At 41.7% G+C, this 21,250-nt stretch overlaps 1 long non-coding RNA gene across 1 annotated transcript in view; it reads right to left on the bottom strand.

Moving 5' to 3' along the window:
• LOC109570776 (uncharacterized) overlaps nucleotides 1–21,250 on the bottom strand; it is an 88,459-nt gene that overhangs the window by 14,852 nt on the left and 52,357 nt on the right. Inside the window, exon 2 of the long non-coding RNA XR_011560970.1 lies at nucleotides 3,362–3,487. This is a non-coding gene — a long non-coding RNA (uncharacterized lncRNA). The remainder of the gene's footprint in view (nucleotides 1–3,361; nucleotides 3,488–21,250) is intronic.

Genomic DNA, 21,250 nt, shown 5'->3' with positions numbered 1-21,250 from the left:
CGAAAAGGCCAGTCCTGGGGACACTGCTCTGAGCCAGGCACTCGGGCTTTCAGGCAGCTCAGAGTCTGTACCAGGAAAGCCTCAGCTTGACCCCTGAGTCCTGGATCTCTTAGGACTCAGAAAAGTCTGTCCGTCCCTACTCTAGGCCATGGCCCCTCTGCTGGGGAAGAACGGTTAACAGAGCACGATGAAACACTGAGCTGCAGCCGGGTTTGAATCCCAGGCCCACAGTGTGTGTGTGCTAAGTCGCCTCAGTCGGGTTGGACTCTGTGACCCCGTGGGCTGTAGCCCACCAGGCTCCTCTGTCCGTGGGATTCTCCAGACAAGAATACTGTTGTGAGTTGCCCTTTCCTTCTGGAGGGGATCTTCCCCACCCAGGGATCAAACTCATCTCTTAGGTCTCCTGCATTGGCAGGCAGGTTCTTGACCACTAGCGCCACCTATATGATCATTTCTATTACTAGAGAGAGGAAGCTAAGTGCTTTTGGCAAGATCAGAGTTGAGGCTGGAAAACAAAGCCCTCTCTCTGTTTAGACCCTTCCTCCTTGTCCGGAGAATGCAATCACAAAATCCAGGAGTCCATCTCAAAGTTCAGTATAGTTTTTCACAACCAGTGTATTTGGGGCACAAGCAAACTCCCCAGGTGAATACTCCGTGCTGGTCCAGCCTCTTGCTATCAGAATAAGGAGCAAGTCCATTCTCCATTCTTTCCAGCGGGACTATAAGCCCAATTTCCTACAGCCTCCTGCTCAGAAAACACCCTCCCTCCACCACCTCTTCCTAAACTTCACTTTTCAGACACAGAAATACAAGTTCATATTTAAGAAGAAAAGTGTCTCCAACATATGTTACCAAGCGGCGGACTTGAATTGCTAAGTTTGAAGGAAACCTTCCAAACCACTATGTACTTAACTTACAGTCATCTGAGTGAAACGACTCTAGAGGGACCTCTCCCAGAAAAGGAAAAAACACCAACTTGTGTCCTAAACTGTGGAAACCTCCTGCAACCCCTAAAAAGGCAGTGCTTAAGATATTTTCAGATCCAGTGTCCACTGACCTGTTTCTCCCACTTACTTGAAAGTACAGTCTGCACTTTCAGCATCAAGCATCACCACTGTGTTGCTGACACTAAAGAGGAAAATCCCATCCAAGCCCTTCAGCAGATACTCCGCTTCTCCCAGGATGCCTCTGTCTGGATGCTCAGCCATCACCCGAGAACCGCGCGTGTGGGGAAGACAGTGTCAGACACAGACTCAGTGCGGTTCGAGAGCCAGCAAGCCTATTTTGAATCCCAGGCTTACCCTGTATAGCTCTGTGACCTTGGGCAACTTACAGAGTTGGCCAAAAGGTTCATTCAGGGTTTTCTGTAACATCTAATGGAAAACCCTGAACGAAGGTCTTGGCCAACCCAGTAGATAGCCTCCAACACTCCGTTTCCTCAAGGGAAGAATGGGACCAGTCAGTCCATCTCAGCAGACCGTGAGAAGGCGATAACGTCACAGAGAGTGACGGGTCCATTGCACGTGTCTGATAAAAGTGTTTCTATCTTCTTACATTATTACTCTGCACAAATTAAATTTCTCTGTCTTCATTCACATGTAAACTTCTGTTCAGCACAGTGGTACTTTTTTTCCCCAGAATCAAAACCTTGAGGCTTTAACTTATTTTATGTTATTCTTATGCCACATTGTTTATTGAATGATATGGCATATTAATAAATACATTGGACAGTTAGGAGGAAATGGATGAAATCACCAAGTGCTATTTCATTTGAAAATTTCTCTTACTCCCTTTGTTCCTGCTCAGGATCCTGGTTTGAACTTCACCTTCTAGTGCTTTATCACCTCCCCGAAGCCCCTAAACCGAACACTCGCCCTCTGCGCCTTCGTCCCTATGATTCACTGTCTAATCAAGTTTTCTCAGATACTTTTTCAGTTTGTCGCTATACAATGGCTTTTAATTTCCATAGGCGATTTTCCTCTAAACTGCTCACTTTGGCATCGAAAGAGCAGCATTGACAGGAACCATGCCCCCGCACCCCCCCCCGGATCCCTGTCTGCTCCGCGCCCCGGTCCTCTGTTCCTGAGCCTGGGTCCTCCCCCCAGCACACAGCAGGGGCGCTGGACGAGCCCCTCAAGCTTTGTGACACTGAATCCAATGGTGCTGCTCCTCTGTGCTCTATAAGAAGAAGACAGTGTCTTCATCAGTGTGGTTATAGAGCCAGCCACGGTTCCTGTGCTGTGCTGGGCAGAGGGGCTCCCAGACCTACAGCAAGCGTCCTGTGAGCTTGGCCCTGCCTGCCTCTGGCTCATCTGCAGCTCTGCCTGAAGCCTGGTCTTCAGCCTTGTTTGTGACTGCGGCTCTCCAGCTGCTCCCTCACCTTCGTGGGGAGACTTCCCAATGCCCCAGCCCCTGCCTGGCTTGGGGGTTCCCATTCTGTGTCCCCTCGGCATCCATCATGGCTTCTTCCCCAGCATCACCAGGCTGTGTGGGGGCCTCCCCATCCACATGGCCGGCAGGAACTGGGCCAGTTATGCACCATGAAATGATGGCATGCCACTCTGTTCTGATTGCTGGGATTGATGCAATGACAGTCTGATTCTCTCCTTCGGGAAGAAAGCAGTGCATGTGTTTGAGAGCTGGTCTGAGGCTCTCCTCTGTTGGGGGTTCACCTTCCCCAGAGCTGTGCGCCCACCCCTGCTGGTCTTCACTGCTCTCCTTTGCTCCTCCTTCCTAGTCGTTTATGCATCTCCCCCATTTAGGATTTTTCAGCCTGGATCAAGTTTTCTGGGCACAATAATTAGATGACAATTACACTAGCTCAGGGGTCAGACAAATGTAGTTTCAAATTCTTACTCTGCCATGGTGAAGCGTGGAAGGCTATGAACCCTTCTCAGCCTCGGAGTTTTCGTCTATAAACTGGGTAGCAAAAGACGGTGTTACAGAATTGTTGTGAGTATTAAAAATACTCCTTGGAAAACACTGCAGGAGCCAGGACTTGTCAGGGAATCTAAACCCACTTATCTGTCATCTATCTACCCATCCATCCAATAATACGTTGTGACTCAACTCCCAGTTTTTATCACAGTCACTGTTATAAAGATCACAGAGCTTTAAAAAAAAATTCCTTACTCTTGGAGACAGACGGCACCAACAGAACTGGCCACCACAAGACTCGTGCTCAGAGACTTTCCAATCACTGAGCACATGAATAAATTATCAGAGCGTTCAGCGTCCTCCTTTGCTCCCAGCACCAACCTCGCCTCCTGCTTCCCTGAGGAAACGTCACCGTGAGACAGGCGCCCGCTCAGCCCCGCTCCGCAACCCCCAGGCTGGCCGAGAGGTGGCGCCTCCGACTTACCCTCCTTGGCCTCCTCTGAAACGTCCGCTTCCATCGGCCTGCAGACCTCGACTTTAACCATCACTCTCCTCGGTCCGCCGTCAGTAGGCCCCACCATTTCCTCTGTGCTGAGTCCTCATCCTGTGGCTGGTAGAAACCAAAAGCGCCTGGGTAGGTGGTGCAGTCATCACATCGTGTCCAACTCTGCGACCCCACGGACTGTAGGCTTCCAGGCTCCTCTGTCCATGGGATTCTCCAGGCAAGAATACTGGAGTGGGTTGCCATTTCCTTCTCCAGGGGATCCTTCCGACCAAGGGACGAACCAAGGTCTCCTGCAATGCAGGCAGATTCTTTACCAACTGAGCCACCAGGGAAGGCCTGGGTAGGTGGTAAGAAGAAATAAATCTGAATCCCCCTTCACTGGAGATTGATCTCCACAAAGATGGTCAGCTTCTGCTGACTTCCTGTGTCTGTGAGGTTCTGCTACATCTGTGTGACCACATCATCCTGAACTGTGGCTAAGTCATTCAGTCGTGTCCAACTCTTTGCAACCCTACGGACCACATCCCACCAGGCTCCCCTGTCCATGGGATTCTCCAGGCAAGAATACTGGCGTGGGTTGCCATTTCCTTCTCCAGTGCATCTTCCTGACCCAGGGATTGAACCGGTGTCTCTTATGTCTCCTGCATCGGCAAGTGGGTTCTTGACCACTGGCGCCACCTGGGAAGCCCCAACCTCAACCAGCATTTCCCAGAAGCCCCCTGTTTCTTTCAGAGTAAACACCAACACCCTCACGGTGGCCTAGGAAGCCGTCCAAAGATGCTCCCACCTCAGAGTGCCTGTGCTTGCTTCTCCTCCTTCCTGGGACGATCTATCCCCACACACCTGCTCAGGTGCGCCCTCCGCTCCTGTCCATTCTTGCTCTGCTGTGACGTCATCATCGCAGTGAGGTCCGCCACACGAGCAGCAGCCTCATCCTTTTCCTGCTTTATTTTCATCATCGTGTTTACTGATCACCAGTAGATCTTTTATTGATTTACTGATTTACTGTCTGTCACACAAATGCACAAGCATAAGGTTTATAGATAGTTCTTTTTGCCCATTTTATTCCTCACTTTATCTCCAGCATTTAGGATAGTGCCTGACACACAGTTGGTGCTCAGTATACATTTGTGAAAGGTACAGCCTTGCCATTGACGGTCTTACCTTATTGACTCATTTCACAAATATTTATTGAGAACTTGTGTGTGCAAAGCCCACTTCTAGGAATCAAGGAAAGTAAGGAACACAAAGGGCGACGGCTCTGACTTTAAAGCTTACCTAATTTTTAGTTATTATGTATCATTTTTCTCTTTGTACAAATTCTAAGGTTTCTGACAGAAACCATGACTCCACTTTCTTTTGTATGGCCACAAAGCACCTTCATGAAAGCAAGACGCTCAGAATTGTCACACTAATTGCACATCAGTTTGTATGTCTGGAAGAAAGTCAGAAATTTCGTGACTATGCAAGATCTTTTGGTCCTAAAATCCTCGACTGTAGAACGTGAGCATATCAGTGAACAGATTTGGGGGCTGGAGGAGAACATGGAGATTGGCTGGGAGGCTACCGCATTGCTCCGCTTGGAAAGACTATTGTTTGAACTAAAAGAGGCCACTGAGAGCAGATCTCATGACAGGATTAAACAAGCAAGGACTTCATGAGGGGCATGCTATGTATGACATGTAAGAGAAGACGGGGGAGTCTGCACTGCAAGTCTGACCCCAGCGGAAGGAGAGATTGGTGATGGTGCCCTAGATAGCCACGCAGTTCAGCCAAAGCCGTCGCAGAGTTCTCAAGCTTAAAGTCAGCCCTCAGAGGAGTTTCACTCTCGGGAATGGACCTCAGTGTATACGCAGCCCTTATCCTTTGCTGGGAGCAGTGTGCAGAAAGCATGGACTCAGAGAACCCTGCAGAGACATTGAAGATTTATGAGTACACTTACGCCTCTCTTTGGAGATAATTGTTTTGCCTTTTTAAAGATCCAGTTTCAGACTTGCTACTGGGTCCTACTGACGACTGAACACTTAATCCCAGGCCACTGAGCAGTCATGCCATGTGAGCTGCCCATCATAAATGCCACGATGGCGGGCCTGCATCACCGAGCTTCGTACGAAGAAGTGGCACCTATGAAATCACGTATGAGCAGATCCTGAAGGCACAGGCAAGTTACTGGAAGGTAGCCCGCATTTTCACATCTTGGACTCTTGTTAGATTTTCTCTTTCTCAGCTGACACCTATGACCTCCAGGGGAATTTGCTCTAACCAGCTGACCGAGAATAAAAGTGTCAGATTTTGTTTATAGATAGTTCGCATGGCTGACTCTACCCAAAGTGAACGGCTGGGGCACTGCAGCTCCATCCATGAGTAACCCTTGCAAACGATTGTGAAGAGCCATCCTCTCATTGGGCAGGACTTCAGACACTGCAGATATTTGTTCACTTTCATGTAAGCAGAGGTGGCCAGAGGTTCAGATCTCTGCTGAGTTGTGGCCAGTGGCTAAAGTTTTGTCTGCATGGTCAAGAATTTGGAAACAGCATGAATGGAAAATAGGTTGCAGTGATGTCAGACATCTCCATGCAATTGAATGCTTCCCAGAAACACAGAAAGGACCAGACTGACCCATGCTTCAGCATGAATGATTCCCAGAATCATCATGCTGAGGAATCATGCAGAATCAAGAAGAGATATCCTGTAAGATTCCAGGTGTGGGACATTATGGAAAAGGCAAATTCTAGGGACAGAAACTGGCCAGTTGTCGCAGGAGCTGTTGGAAGGAAAGAAGTGGCTATAAAGGCCCTGGAGACATTTTGGCAGGTGAGGGAACTATTCTAGACTCTGATTATGATGGAAATGACCTAGCTATTTGTGCTTGTCAGAAATTATGGAGCTGTACAAGAAAATGTGTGAATTTTACTGTAGAATGAATTTTAATGAATGGGAGAAAAGACAATGGAGTGACAAAGTCTATTTTGAAAAGATTAAAGGGGGATATTTTATAAGAGAAGTATCAATTCATCAAGAAGATATAGCTATCTTTATGTAGATGAAGCTAGTAACAGAGCTTCAACACACATGAAAACTGGTAAAACTAAGAAAGAAAATTTAAAACCCACAATTATAGTAGAACTTCGGTATTCCTCTATAGTGATAGTTATGAGAAGTTGGCAAACAGAAAATCTATTAAGTATATGTAAAAGAATTGACAAAGCACTATCAACCAAACTTATCAAGATTTACATGTTCTACCACCCAAACAAGATACAGATCCTTTTGAAATATATATGGAATAGTCACAAAATAGATCAAATTCTGGACCATCAATTTTTTCCAGTAAGTTAAAAAATTGAAAGCAGGCAGAGTTTACCCTGAGACCACAATGAAACTAAACTAGACATTAATGATAAAATGTTACTTAGAAAATCTCTATATAATTGAAAATTAAGGAACTGTTATCTAAGTAAATGACAGATCACAATGAAAATTAGAAAATATTTTGGACTTAGTGAAATAAACAACACAAAGAGGAAACTTTGTAAGCTTGAATGCCTAAAATCAATGATATAAGTTTCTACCTCTTTAGAAAAGTAGGATCCAATAAACTCAACAGAAGAAGAAAAGAAAAGAGAAAAAATTAAAGAAATAGGAAAAAGAAAAAAAATAACTGAAAATCAATGAAAACAAAAACTGGTTCTTTCAGATCAGTAATGATAACGAACCTCTCGTCAGACTGGTCAGGTGAAAAAGAGGAGACACAATTAACTGCTATCAGTATTCAATGAGGTGGCATCACCACAGACGCCCCAAGTGTGAGGAGATAATAAGGGAGTTGTAAATAATTTTATACCAATAAATTCGACAACTTAAATAACTGGCACATTTCTTTAACAAAACACAAACTACCAAAGTTCAGTCAGGAAGAACTGTATCATCTGAATAGCTGTGTATCTGTTAGGAAATTCGAAGTCATAGTTAAAACTCTTCCAACAAAGAAAACTCTAAGCTTTATCAGTAAACTTATGATGTTTCTAAAAGATGAAATGATGCCATTTTTACACAGATGCTACCATAAAATCAAAGAAGGCCAGGACATCATGCGAAATGCCAGGCTGAATGAAGCACAAGCTGGAATCAAAATTGCTGGGAGAAATATCAATAACCTCAGATATGCAGGTTATTACCACCCTAATGGCAGAAAGAGAAGAGGAACTAAAGAGACTCTTGATGAGAGCAAAAGAGAAGAATGAAAATGCTGGCTTAACATCCAAGAAACTGAGATCATGGCATCCGGTCGCATCACTTCCTAGCAAACAGATGGGGAAACAATGGAAACTGTGAGAGACTTTATTTTTTTGGGTTCCAAAATCACTGGAGATGGTGACTGCAGCCATGAAATTAAAAGAGACTTGCTCCTTGGAAGAAGAGTTATGACCAACCTAGACAGCATGTTAAAAAGCAGAGACATTACTTTGCTGACAAAGGTCTGTCTGGTCAAAGCTATGGTTTTCCAGTAGTCATATATGGATGTGAGAGTTGGACCATAAAGAAGGTTGAGCACGGAAAAATGAATGCTTTCGAACTGTGGTGTTGGAGGAGACTCTTGAGAGTCCCTTGGACTGAAAGGATATCTAACCAGTCAATTCTAAAGGAAATCAGTCCTTAATATCCATTGGAAGGACTGATGCTGAAGCTGAAGCTCCAGTCCTTTGGCCACCCGATGTGAAGGGCCAGCTCATTGGGAAAGACTGAAGGCAGGAGGAGAAGGGCATGTCAGACGATGACTGGATGGCATCATTGACTCAATGGACATGAATTTTAACAGACTTAGGGAGATAGTGAAGGACAGGGAAGCCTGGAGTGCTGCAGTCCATGGGGGTCACAAAGAGTCAGAAATGACTGAGCAACTGAACAACAACAACAATTATCTTACTATAAAATCTAGACATTACAGGAAAGGAAATGACAACTAATTTCTCAGGAATGCAAATATCTTAACTGAAATTTTACCAATCACATCCAACAATGTCTAAAATACCTAAAATTATAATACTTAATGACGTGATGCTTACTGCGATGTGTCAGGTGGGCCAGGAGGTGCTCATGTTTCAGGTTAACTATTATTTCTGGGTGTACTTACTAGGTGTTTTCAGAAGAGATTAGCGTTTGAACTTCACTGAGCAGAGCGACCCCCCGCCCCGGTCTGCGGGAACGTCACCCATGCACTAAGAGCGCAGTCAGAACAAAGATGTTGAGGAGACGTGGAGGGATGGATTCTCTCTCTGGCTGAGCTGAAACATCGTCTGCTCCTGCCCTTGACTGAACCTTCCTCATCAGCCCTCGGATTCTCAGAACAACTACCACCAGCTCTCCTGGGTCTCTGGAAGGTAGATCATGAGATTTCTCAGACTACAGAACTGTGTAGCTAATTTCTTATGTGTATACGTATAATATATAAATAATATGTTATATAATATATATTATATGTTATATATCATAAGTATATATTATATATAAATACATAATTTCATATATATGTGTGAAAGTGAAAGTCGCTCAGTTGTGTCTGATTCTCTGCGACCCCATGGACTAAACAGTCCGTGGAGTTCTCCAGGCCAGAATACTGGAGTGGGTAACCGTTCCCTTCTCCAGGGGATCTTCCCAACCCAGGAATCAAACCAGGGTCTCCTTCATTGCGGGTGGATTCTTTACTAGCTGAGCTACCAGGGAAGCCCTATATATACATTTTATATTTTTATGTACATATATGTGCTGTGCTGTGCTTAGTGGCTCAGTCATGTCCTACTCTTTGCTCCCCATGGACTGCAGCCCACCAGGGCCCCCGTCCATGGGATTCTCCAGGCAAGAATACTGGAGTGGGTTGCCATGCCCTCCTCTGGGGGATCCTCCCAATCCAGGGAATAAACCCAGGTCTGTTGCATTGCAGGTGGATTCCTTACCAGCTGAGCTAGAAGCCCATATTTATATACATATATATAACTATATGCATACATGTCTATATACATTTATATGTCTTTATTATCCCGTTCTGTTTCTATGGAGAATCCTAATAAAATTGGTAAATTTCAGTCCAGCAATGTGGGTTTAACATTTAAAAATGTATGCAATCATCATATTAAAAGTATTTTTAAAATTAAATATGATAAGCTAGAAGATGAGCAAAATTTACATACATTCATGATTTATATACACTCACACACGAGATTAGGGACAGAATTAAACTTTCTAAAATGGCCATCTATGAAAAACCTACAGCTAATACCACATGTAATGTTGAAATGCTGATTGCTTTCTCTCTCATATCAGGAGCAAAACAATATGTTCTCATCACTTCTATTCAACAGTGTGTTGGAAAAGCCAGCTAGTGTTTTTTGAGGCAAAACATAAAGTAAAATGGACTTTATTCATAGACTTAGGGAATCTTGATAATTCTGTAGAAAGCTAGTGTATCTAATAAGTGCATTTAGCAAGGTCTCAGAACACAAGACCAATATTCAAAAATCGTGTTTTTAGGTAGTAACAATGGGTAAATGGAAATGAAACTTAAAAACTAATAACACAATTACCTCAAAATATCAAATACTTTAAGTATAACACAGATTTATAAGAACTCTACCTTGGAAATAATTAAACATTATAAGAAAATGAAAAACCTCAATAAATGGTAGTTTATTACTGTGTGTGTGAATTAGAAGACAAAACCGTTAAGATGGTTCTCTTCACATTGCTCTGTGCAGTACAATCTGTGAAAGTCACAAGTGGTTTTCTGTGGTTTATTTGTGTGTGTGTGTGTAAATTTACAAGCTATTTCTAAAACTTTATAGAAAGGCAGAGAACCCAGAGCAGCAAAATTAGCATGAAAGTAGGTAAGAGCAGGAGAATTTACATGAGAACACAGCAAGACTCACATCTGCACTGATGAAAATAGCAGGGATTGTTCCAAGTGTAGACTAATGGAGCAGTGGGCAGGGTGGGGAGAAACACACACCTGCACACAGTTACCTGAATTGCAACAAAGACTCCACTGAAGTTCACCGGGGGAGAGCCTGCTGCTGCTAAGTCACGGCAGTCGTGTCCGACTCTGTGCGACCCCATAGACGGCAGCCCACCAGGCTCCTCCATCCATGGGATTTTCCAGGCAAGAGTACTGGAGTGGGGTGCCATCGCCTTCTCCCTCTTTTTAGCCTGCTGCTGCTGCTAAGTCACTTCGGTCGTGTCTGACTCTTAGCGACCCCACCGACTGTAGCCCACCAGGCTCCTCCGTCCATGGGAGTTTGAGCCTGCTAGTTATAGTCAACAGTGCTGTGCCGATTATACATCATGTGGAAAATAATGCGCCTTGGTCACTAGCTGCACCAACTCCCCTCTGCAAACAGACCGTATCTGACAGCTTTTAAAATAAAACACGGGACAATATTTTTATAACCTTGGAATGTGCAAAGATTTTTTAAACAGGACAAGGAAAGAATCAAGATGGCAGAGTAAGAGGACACAGAAATCACGTCCCTCATGAACATATCAGAATTACATCTACAAGAAGAAAAGCATATCTATCTGTGGAACAGTTCTCATCGTAAACTAACTGGTGCCTGGCAGGAAGACTCCTGTACCATCAAAGCTGCAAGAGAGACGTGCATGGCCAGCGCGGAAGGGAAGAGAAGTGACCAGCTGGAGACCCGTGACCCTGAGAGAGGAATCGGGGGGACGTGGGGATCCTCCCTAGGGAGCCAGCAGTCAAGTCACAGATCGGTCCCCACAGCCCTGGGGTCCAGCAAGGGAAAGACGAGTCCCCTGGGCTGGTTGCGGGGCTGCTGGGACTAACAGGAGGGCTTCCACATGGGGAGCAGAGATTCCACTTCAGAAGAGTTTGCCCCTGAGGCAGAGCAGAGAGGGCAGAAAGGGTGGATTTAAGCCACGTGGCTGGCTGACGGGTTTCCCACAACCACCCCACTCATACCCCAGCCTGAGCCGCGTAATCCTCCAGCAGCGTTGGCCTCTCATTTCAGCTCCACACTGGAGCCAGGAGGATTGCCGACAATGAGGAAAAAGCCTAGCCGTGAGATGCTGTGGAAGCTCAAACCCTCAGCAGCACCTGAGCAGGGAGCGGGCCGCCACTACCGGAATGCATCAGAGGTAGCACCAGATTGCTAACGGCAGATAGATCACCACACCCAGTGCCCCGGCTCTTGCTGAATCCACAGCAGACCCTCCTGCTGCAGCCCTGCTCCTCTCTGGAGCTGAGGGTGCTGCTGAAATGGGAAGGGCACACACTTAAAGGGAACAGAGTTAGCTAGACCAGACCTTCAGCGTTTCTTCTGCTCTAGGAACTTAAGACTTGCCACTCAGCAGAGGAGGAGCCCTAGCTCAAATCTGGCTCCAGCCCTCATCTCTCCTGCTCCAGCCTCACCTTCTCACCAAGCTGCCAGCACTCCCTGAGCAAAGATGTGACTTGTGTTCATGTCAAATCCAGCTTTCCCACCAAAGGCACTGGGCATAAAGAGTCTGTATAGGGATGCTCCCACATAATAACATCCTCAAAGACCACTGTAGGTAACAGTTGCACCTAATTTTATAGAGACAGAGAGAGAAAAGCAAAATGAGAAAACAGAGGAATTTGTCTCTATTGAAAGAGAAAGAGAAAACACCTTAAATAATAGAAAAATAGAAACATACAGTCTACTGGAGACTTCAAAGCATTATTAATAGGGATGCTGACTGACTTAGGAAAAGAATAGATGAACACAGAATTTTAACATGGAACTAGAAAATATAAAACAGAGTCAGTCATACCTGAAAAATAAAATGTTTGTGTGTGGGTGTGTTCAGTCGTGTCCAATTCCTTGGGACCCCAGGGACTGTAGCCCTCCAGGCTCCTCTGTCCATGGAATTTTCCAGGCAAGAATACTGGAGTGGGTTGCCATTTTCTACTCCAGGGGATCTTCCTGACCCAGGGCTTCCTAGGTGGTGCAGTATTACAGAATTCGCCTGCCAGTGAAGAATACGATAACCAAAAATAAAAACACAGTAGAAGGAATTAGCAGACTAGATCACACAGAAGAACAACGAAGTGACCTGAAAGAATGACAGAAAACAATGAGAAAAGCAAAAAGAAAAACCAATTAAAAAAAACGAAAACGGTTTAAGGGATCTTTGGTATAACTTTAAGTGTACAAACATTTACATTACAGGGGTCCCAGAAGGAAAAGGGAGAGAATGTGGGTGAAAATATATTTAATAACATTCAGGCTGAAACTATCTGTGCATGAAGAAGGAAACAGATATCTAAGAAAGCAGAGGACTATATTCAATACTCTGTAATAAACCATAATGGAAAAGATTATGGAAATATATCCACACACACACATACTTTAATAAATGCTATCTTGTGTCTCGCATTGGGAGGCAGATTCTTTACCAGTGTGCCACTTGGGAAGCCCTATAGATGATAGATATGTATACTATATAAACTGACTCATTTTGCTGTAGATAACATTGTAAATCAACCATACTTAAATAAGAAAAAAGTGTGAAGGGAGTAGAGAAAATGTAGATCTTTTAGAATATTTGAACTTAAAGGTCTACCTGTTTAAAACAAATGATTATATGTCAAATATGAAATATTTTAAATATATGAAAATACCTTTAGACAATGAAAATGGAAATGTAACTTTCCAAAATCTGTGGGATATAGCAAAAGCAGTTCTAAGAGCTAAGTTTATAGTGTTGCAGGCAGACCTCAGGAATCAAGGCAAATATTAAATAAGCAACCTAATTTTCCATCATAAAGAATTTAAAAAAGAACTAACAAAGCCCAGTTAGCATTAGGAAGGAAATAATAAAGATCAGAGAGGAAATAGATGCAAAAATAGAAAATATCAGTAAAACAAGAGCTAGGTCTTTAAAAAGACAATAAAGTTGATAAACCTTTAGCCAGGCTCATCAAGAAGAGAGAGAACTCAACAAAATAAGAAATGAAAGAAGAAAAACAGCAACCAATTCCACAGAGATGCAAAGAATTTTAAGACAATATTGTGAACAGTTATATGCCAACAAATTGGACAACCTAGAAGAAATGGACAAATTTACAGAAATATACACCCTTCTGAGACTGAATCAGAAATAGACAACCTATTTCCCGAATAGTGAAATTGAATATGTAATTTTAAAAGTTCACAGCAAACAGAAGTCCAGGACCAGACAGTTTTACAGGAAAAATTCTATCAAGCATGTAAAGAAAAGCTCTCCTTCCCACGAGGTTCCAAAAAGTTGAAGAGAATGTAACAATCTCAAACTTACAAGTCCGCCATTACTGTGATACCAAAATCAGAGAAAGACATTACAAAGAAAGAAAATCGTAGGCTAATATCTCTGATGAAAATAGATACAAATATCCTTAACAAAGCCAAATTTGACAATAGATAAAAAGGATCATACATCCATTCATGATAAAAAGCTCTCAACAAAGCAGGTCTAAAGGGAAGACACTTCAACATAGCAAAGGCCATACATGACAAACCCACAGCTAACATCATACTCAGTGGTGAAAGCTTGAAAGCATTTCCTCTAAGATCAGAAACAACAGAAAAGATGTCCGCTCGTACCACTTCTATGTAACGTAGTACTGGGAGTTTTAACCACAGCAACCAGATAATGAAAGGAAATAAAAGGAATCTAAATTGAAGGGGAAGAAGGAAAACTGCCACTGTTTGCAGACTGCATGATCGCTACACAGAACACACTAAAGCTCCACCAAAAAAACCAAAACCCTACTGGAATAAATGAATTTAGTAAAGTTGCAGGACACAAGATTCGTATCTGTTGCTTTTCTGTGCATTTATAATAAGCTACCAGCAAGAGAAATTAAGGAAACAGTTCCTTTACAATTTCATCAAAAAGAATAAAATATCTAGAAATAAACTTAACCAATGAGGTGAAAGAACTATACTCTGAAACTTATAAAACGTTGCTGAAGAAATTTGAAAATCGTACAGAGAAATGGAAAGATATCTTGTGTTTTTGGATCAGAAGAATTAATATTGTTATAAGGTCTTACTATCCAAAACAATCTATAGATTTAATGCAGTCTCTATCAAAATACCCATGAAATTCTTCACAGGAGTAGAACAAAAAACCCCAATTTATATAGAACCACAAAACTCCAAACAGCTAAACCAATGCTGAGAAAACAGAACAAAGTTGGAGGTATCATGCTCTCTGATATCAGACTATACTGTAAATGAACAGTAATTAAAACAGCACAGTACTGGTACAAAAACAGATCAGTGGAACAGACTAGAGAGTCCAGAAATAAGCCCGTACATGGTCAATTAATCTATGAGAAATGAGGGAACAAAATGCAATGGAGAAAAGACAGCCTCTTCTAATAAGTGATGCTGGGGAAACTGGACAGCTACAAGGAAAAAATGAGAATATTTTCTCACATCATATGCAACAATAAATTTAAAATGTATTAAAGTCCTAAATGTGAGATCTGAAACCATAACACTCAAAAAAAAAAATAGGCAGAACACCCTATGACATAAGTTGTAGCAATATTTTTTGGATCCTTCTCCAAAGACAAGAGAAATAAAGGGAAAAATAAACAAATGGGACCTAAAGTCAAAAGCGTTTGCACAGCAGAATAAAGCAACCAACTGAAAAAGCCACCAACTGAATGGAAAAAATATTTGCAAATGATATGACTGGTAAGTCATCAATATCCAAAATTTATAGACAGCTCACATAACTCAATATTGAAAAAAAGAACCCAATTAAAAAGTGGGCAAAAGAGCCAAATAGACATTTTTCCAAAGAAGATACAAAGATGGCCAACAGACACATTTTAAAAATGCTCAACATTGCTAAATTTTACAGAAATGCAAATGAAAACCACAATGAAATATCACCTCACACCTGTCAAAGTGGCTATCATCCAAAGTTTACAAATAACAAATGTTGGTGCTAACATGCAGAGGAGGGGGCCGTCATACGCCATTGGTGGGACTGTAGACTGGCGCAGCCACTGTGGAAAACAGTGTGAAGTTCCCTTTAAAAGCTAAAAATAGAAATATTATAAGATCCGGTAATTTTCTTGTTAGGTATATAACCAAGTAAAATGAAAACGTGTTCAGAAATGTACATGCACCTCACTGTTCATGCTGCTGCTAAGTCGATTCAGTCGTGTCCGACTCTGTGCCACCCCATAGATGGCAGCCCACCAGGCCCCGCCGTCCCTGGGATTCTCCAGGCAAGAACACTGGAGTGGGTTGCCATTTCCTTCTCCAGTGCATGAAAGTGAAAAGTGAAAGTGAAGTTTCTCAGTCGTGTCTGACTCTCAGCGACCCCATGGACTGCAGCCTACCAGGCTCCTCCATCCGTGGGATTTTCCAGGCAAGAGTACTGGAGTCGGGTGCCATTGCCTTCTCCATCACTGTTCATAGGAGCATCATTTATAATTGCCAAGATATGGAAGCAATGTAAGTGCCCATTAACAAATGAATAAAGAAAGAGCATGTGGTGTGTATATATATATATATATAATGGAATATTATTCAATTGTAAAAAAGAATAAAATTCTGGCATTTGCAAGAGTATGGATGGACCTAGAATTATTATCAGTGAAATAAGTCAGAGAAAGGCAAATATTCTGGGCTGTCATTTACATGTGAAATCTAAGAAATAAAGCAAATGTATATGACAAAACAGAAACAGACTGACCAATATAGACAGCAAACTAGTGATTACCGGTAGGGAGGAGATGGGTGGGTAGGGAAGCAAGAAGGGTATGGGAGTAAGAGGCACAAACTATTGATACTGTGTATGAAATAAACACCAAGAATACACTGTACAGCACGGGAAAATACACCTGTTATTTTATAATAACTTTAAATGGATAATAATTATAAAATATTGAATTGCTATATTGTACTTTTTGAAACTAATATTACTAATCAACTATACTTCAATTAAGAAACCCAAAATAAGAAAATGGTAATAAAAATATACATATCAATAACTATCTTAGGTGTAACAGAATGAAATACTCAACCAAAAGACACAGAGTAGTTGAAGGGATACACAAATAAGACCCATAGATCTGCTGTCTACAAGAGATCCACTTCAGATCTAGGGACACTTTCAGCCTGTATAACTGAAAGTGAGGAGATGGAAAAATATGTTCCATGCAAATGGAAATCAAAAGTGGGGTAGCAATACTCATATCAAGTAAAACAGACCTTAAAATAAAGTCAATACATAATAAGGGATCAATTCAAGAAGATAAAACAACTATACTTGTTTATGTGCCCAGCACAGGAGCATCTCAAAACACAAGGCAAATGCTAACAGCCGTAAAAGGGGAAATCGACAGTAACACCCTGCTTACATCAATGGACAGATCATCCATATTGAAAATGAATAAGGACCCACAAGCTTTAAATGACACACTAGACCACATAGACTTAATTGATATGTATAGGACATTCCACCTTAAAGCTGCTGAATACACTTTCTTCTCAAATGCACATGGAACATTCTCTAGGAAAGATCACATTTTGGATCACAAATCAAACCTTGGTAAATTTTAGAAAACTGTAATTATATAAAGCATCTTTTCTAACCACAATGCTATTATGAGAACAGAAATCAACTATTGGGAAAAAACTATAAAAAAAACACACACACAAGGAAGCTAAATAATACATTACTAAATAACCAAGATATCACCGAAGAAACCAAGGAAGAAACTAAAAAATACATATGAAACAAATGACAGTGAGAATAAGATGACGCAAATCCTATGGGATGCTGCAAAAGCAATTTTAAGAGGGAAATTTATAGCAATTCAGTCTTTCCTCAAGAAAGAAGGAAATCTCAAACAATCTAATCTTACAGCTAAAGCAACTAGAGAAAGAACAAAAAAATCCCCAAAGTTAGTAGAAGGAACACAATCATAAAGATCAGAGCAGGAATAAATGAAATAGAAATGAATTTTAAAAATTGCTATTTTTTATTAATAAAACTAGAAGTTTTATAAAGATCAATAAAACTAAAAGTTGGTTCTTTGAGAAGATAAAATTGATAAACCTTTAGCCAGACTCATCAAAAAAGAGGATTCAAATCAATAAAGTTAGAAATGAAAAAGGAGAATTACAACCGACCCTGCAGAAATACAAAGGATCATAAGAGACAACTACATGCAACTATATGTCAATAAAAAGGACAGCCTGGAAGCAATGGACACATTCTTAGGTAAAACCTTTCAAGAATGAATCATGAAGAAATGAAAAATATAACAATCACACGTAATGACAAAAAACTAATTCAAAAGGCTTCCCAGGTGGCACTTGTGGTGAAGAATCTGCCTGCCGGCGCAGGAGACGCAAGAGATGCACGTTCAGTCCCTGGGTTGGGAAGATCTCCTGGAGAAGGAAATGGAAACCCATTCCAGTATTCTTGAAAATTCTATGTACAGAGAAGCCTGGCAGGCTACAGTCAATGGGTCCCAAAGAGTCAGACACAACTGAGTGTCTGCTAGTTTAGTGGTTAAAATCTTTCAACAAATGAAAGTCCGATAGCATATGACTTTACAGGTGAATTCTGTCAAATACTTAGAGAAAGGCTGCCACCATTCTTACTGAAACTTCAAAAAAATGCAGAGGGTGGAACACTCCCAAATTCATTCTATGAAGCCACCATCATCCTGATACCAAAACCAGTAAAAGATATCACAAAAAAGATAATAAGAGCAATACCATTGACGAACATAAACACAAAAATCTTCAACTAAATATTAGCAAATAGAATCCAACAATACAAGGCTCAGACACCATGATCAAATGAGATTTATCTGAGGGATGCAAGGATTCTTCAATATATGCAAATCTATGTGATATACCATAAAGTGAAAAGTGAAGTTGCTCAGTCGTGTCCGACTTTGTGGCCCCATGGACTGTAGCCCACCAGGCTCCTTCATCCATGGAATTTTCCAGGCAAGAATACTGGAGTGGGTTGCCATTTTCTTCTCCAGGAGATCTAACAAAGAATAAACACCATACAATCATCTCAATAGATGCAGAAAAAGCTTTTGACAAAATTCAACACTGATTTATGATAAAAACTCTCCAGGAAGTGGGCATAGAGGGAACCTACTTCAACATAATAAAGGCCATATATGACAAACCCATGGCAAGCATCATTCTCAATAGTGAGAAACTGAAAGCATTTTATCAAAGATCAGGAACAAGATAAGGACGTCCATTCTCACCACTCAATCAACACAGATTTGGAGGTCCTAGCCATGACAATCAGGGAAGAAAAAGAAAAAGAATGCAACCTGGAAAAGAAGTAAAACTGTCACACTTTTCAGATCACATGATACCACACATAGAAAATTCTAAAAATGCCACCAGAAAACTGCTGGAGCTCATCAATGAATTTGGTAAAGTTGCAGGATAGAAAGTTAGTGCACAGAAATCTCTTGCATTCCTCTACACTAACAATGAAAGATCAGAAAGAGAAATTAATGAAACAGTCCCATTTACCACTGCAACAAAAATAAAATACCTAGGAATAAACCTACCTAAGGAGGCAAAAGACCTGTAGTAGGAAAACTATAAAATACTGATGGAAGAGGTCAAAGATGACAGAAAGATGTACCATGTTCTTGGATGGGAAGAATTGATATTGTGAAAATGTCTATACTAACCAAAGCAATTTCCAGATTCAATGGAATCCCTATCAAACAGCCAATAGAATTTTTCACAGAAATAGAACAAAAATTTTGTCCAACAGTTTTTTTGGAAACACAAAAGACCCCAAACAGCCAAGACAATCATGAGAAAGAAAATTGGAGATGGAGGAATTAGGCTCTCTCTCTGACTTCAGACTATGTTACAGAGTTACAGTCGTCAGGACAGTATGGTACTGGCATGAAAGCAGAAAGATAGCTCAACTTCTGTACAGGACAGAAAGCCCAGGGGTAAACTCATGCACCCATGGCCACCTAATCAAATATACAAGGATGTTTGTATATACAAATATACAAATAAACAAAGGAGGCAAGAATATATAATGGAGAAAGGACAGTCTCTTAGATAAGTGGTGCTGGGAAGAAACAGCTACATGTAAAAGAATGAAATGAAATGTTCTCTAACACTATATGTGTGTACACACACACACACACACACACACACACACACACACACACACACCCCCCATCAGGAAGCTTCCATACGCCTCTTACCCTTCTCTATCAGAGGGAAGACAGACTGAAAACCACAATCACAGGAAACTAACCAATCTGATCTCATGGGCCACAGCCTTGTCTAACTCAATCAAACTATGAGCCATGCTGTGTAGGGCCACCCAAGATGGATGGGTCATGGTGGAGAGTTCTGACAAAACATGGTCTGCGGAGAACGGAATGGCAAGCTGGAGTCAAGATTGCCAGGAGAAATACCAGTAACCTCAGATATGCAGATGACACCACCCTTATGGCAGAACATGAAGAAGAACTGGAGAGCCTCTTGATGAAAGTGAAAGAGGAGAGTGAAAAAGTTGGCTTAAAGCTCAACATTCATAAAAAGAAGATCATGGCATCTGGTCCCATCACTTCATGGAAAATAGATGGGGAAACAGTGGAAACAGTGACAAACTTTATTTTTTGGGGCTCCAAAGTCACTGCAGATGGTGACTGCAGCCATGAAATTAAAAGACACCTGCTCCTTGGAAGAAAGATTATGACCAACCTAGACAGCATATTAAAAATCAGAGACATTATTTTGCCAACAAAGGTCTGTCTAGTCAAGGCTATGGTTTTTCCAATAGTCATGTATGGATGTGAGAGTTGGACTATAAAGCTGAGCACCGAAGAATTGATGCTTTTGAGCTGAGATGTTGGAGAAGACTTTTGAGAGTCCCTTGGACAGCAAGGAGATCCAACCAGTCCATTCTAAAGGAGATCAGTCCTGAATATTCATTGGAAGGACTGATGGTGAAGCTGAAACTCTAATACTTTGGCCACCTCATGCAAAGAGTTGACTCATTGGAAAAGACCCTGATGCTGGGAAAGTTTGAAGGCAGGAGGAGAAGGGGATGACAGAGGATGAGATGGTTGGATGGTATCACCAACTCAATGGACATGAGTTGAAGTAAATTCCAGGAGTTGGCAATGGACAGGGAAGCCTGGTGTGCTGCAGTCCATGGGGTTGCAAAGAGTTGGGCACGACTGAGTGACTGGACTGAACTGAACACTATACACAAAAATAAACTAAAAATGGATTAAAGACCTAAATGTAAGACTGGGTACTATAAAACTCTTAGAGGAAAACACAGAGCACTCTTTTATATAAGTCACAGCAAGATATTTTTTGACCCACCTCCTACAGTAATTAAAATAAAATCCAAACAAATGGGACCTACTTAAACTTCAAAGCTTCTGCACAGCAAAGGGAACTATAAACAAGATGAAAAAATAAAAATGGGAGAAAATATTTGCAAATGAATCAACTGAGAAGAGTTAATGTCCAAAATATACAAATAGCTCAATATCAAACAAACAACCCAATAAAAAAAATAGGTGGAAAACCTAAATATACATTTCCCCAAAGAGCACATACGATGACTAACAGGCACATGAAAGGATGCTCAGCATCACTAATTATTTTGTGGTGGTTGTTCGATTGCTGAGGTGTGTCCAACTCTTTGTGACCTCATGGACTGCAGCATACCACTAATTATTAGATAAATGCAAATCAGAACTGGAATGAGGTATCACCTCACAGAGGTCAGAATGGCCATCATCAAAAATCTACAAAGAGTAAATGTTGAAGATGTGGAGAAAAGGGGACGCTC

Source organism: Bos indicus, chromosome 16, assembly GCF_029378745.1.
Source record: "Bos indicus isolate NIAB-ARS_2022 breed Sahiwal x Tharparkar chromosome 16, NIAB-ARS_B.indTharparkar_mat_pri_1.0, whole genome shotgun sequence".
Lineage (NCBI taxonomy): Eukaryota > Metazoa > Chordata > Mammalia > Artiodactyla > Bovidae > Bos > Bos indicus.
The sequence above is the reverse complement of the archived record's forward strand: the minus strand, read 5'-3'. Positions and strand labels throughout refer to the sequence as shown.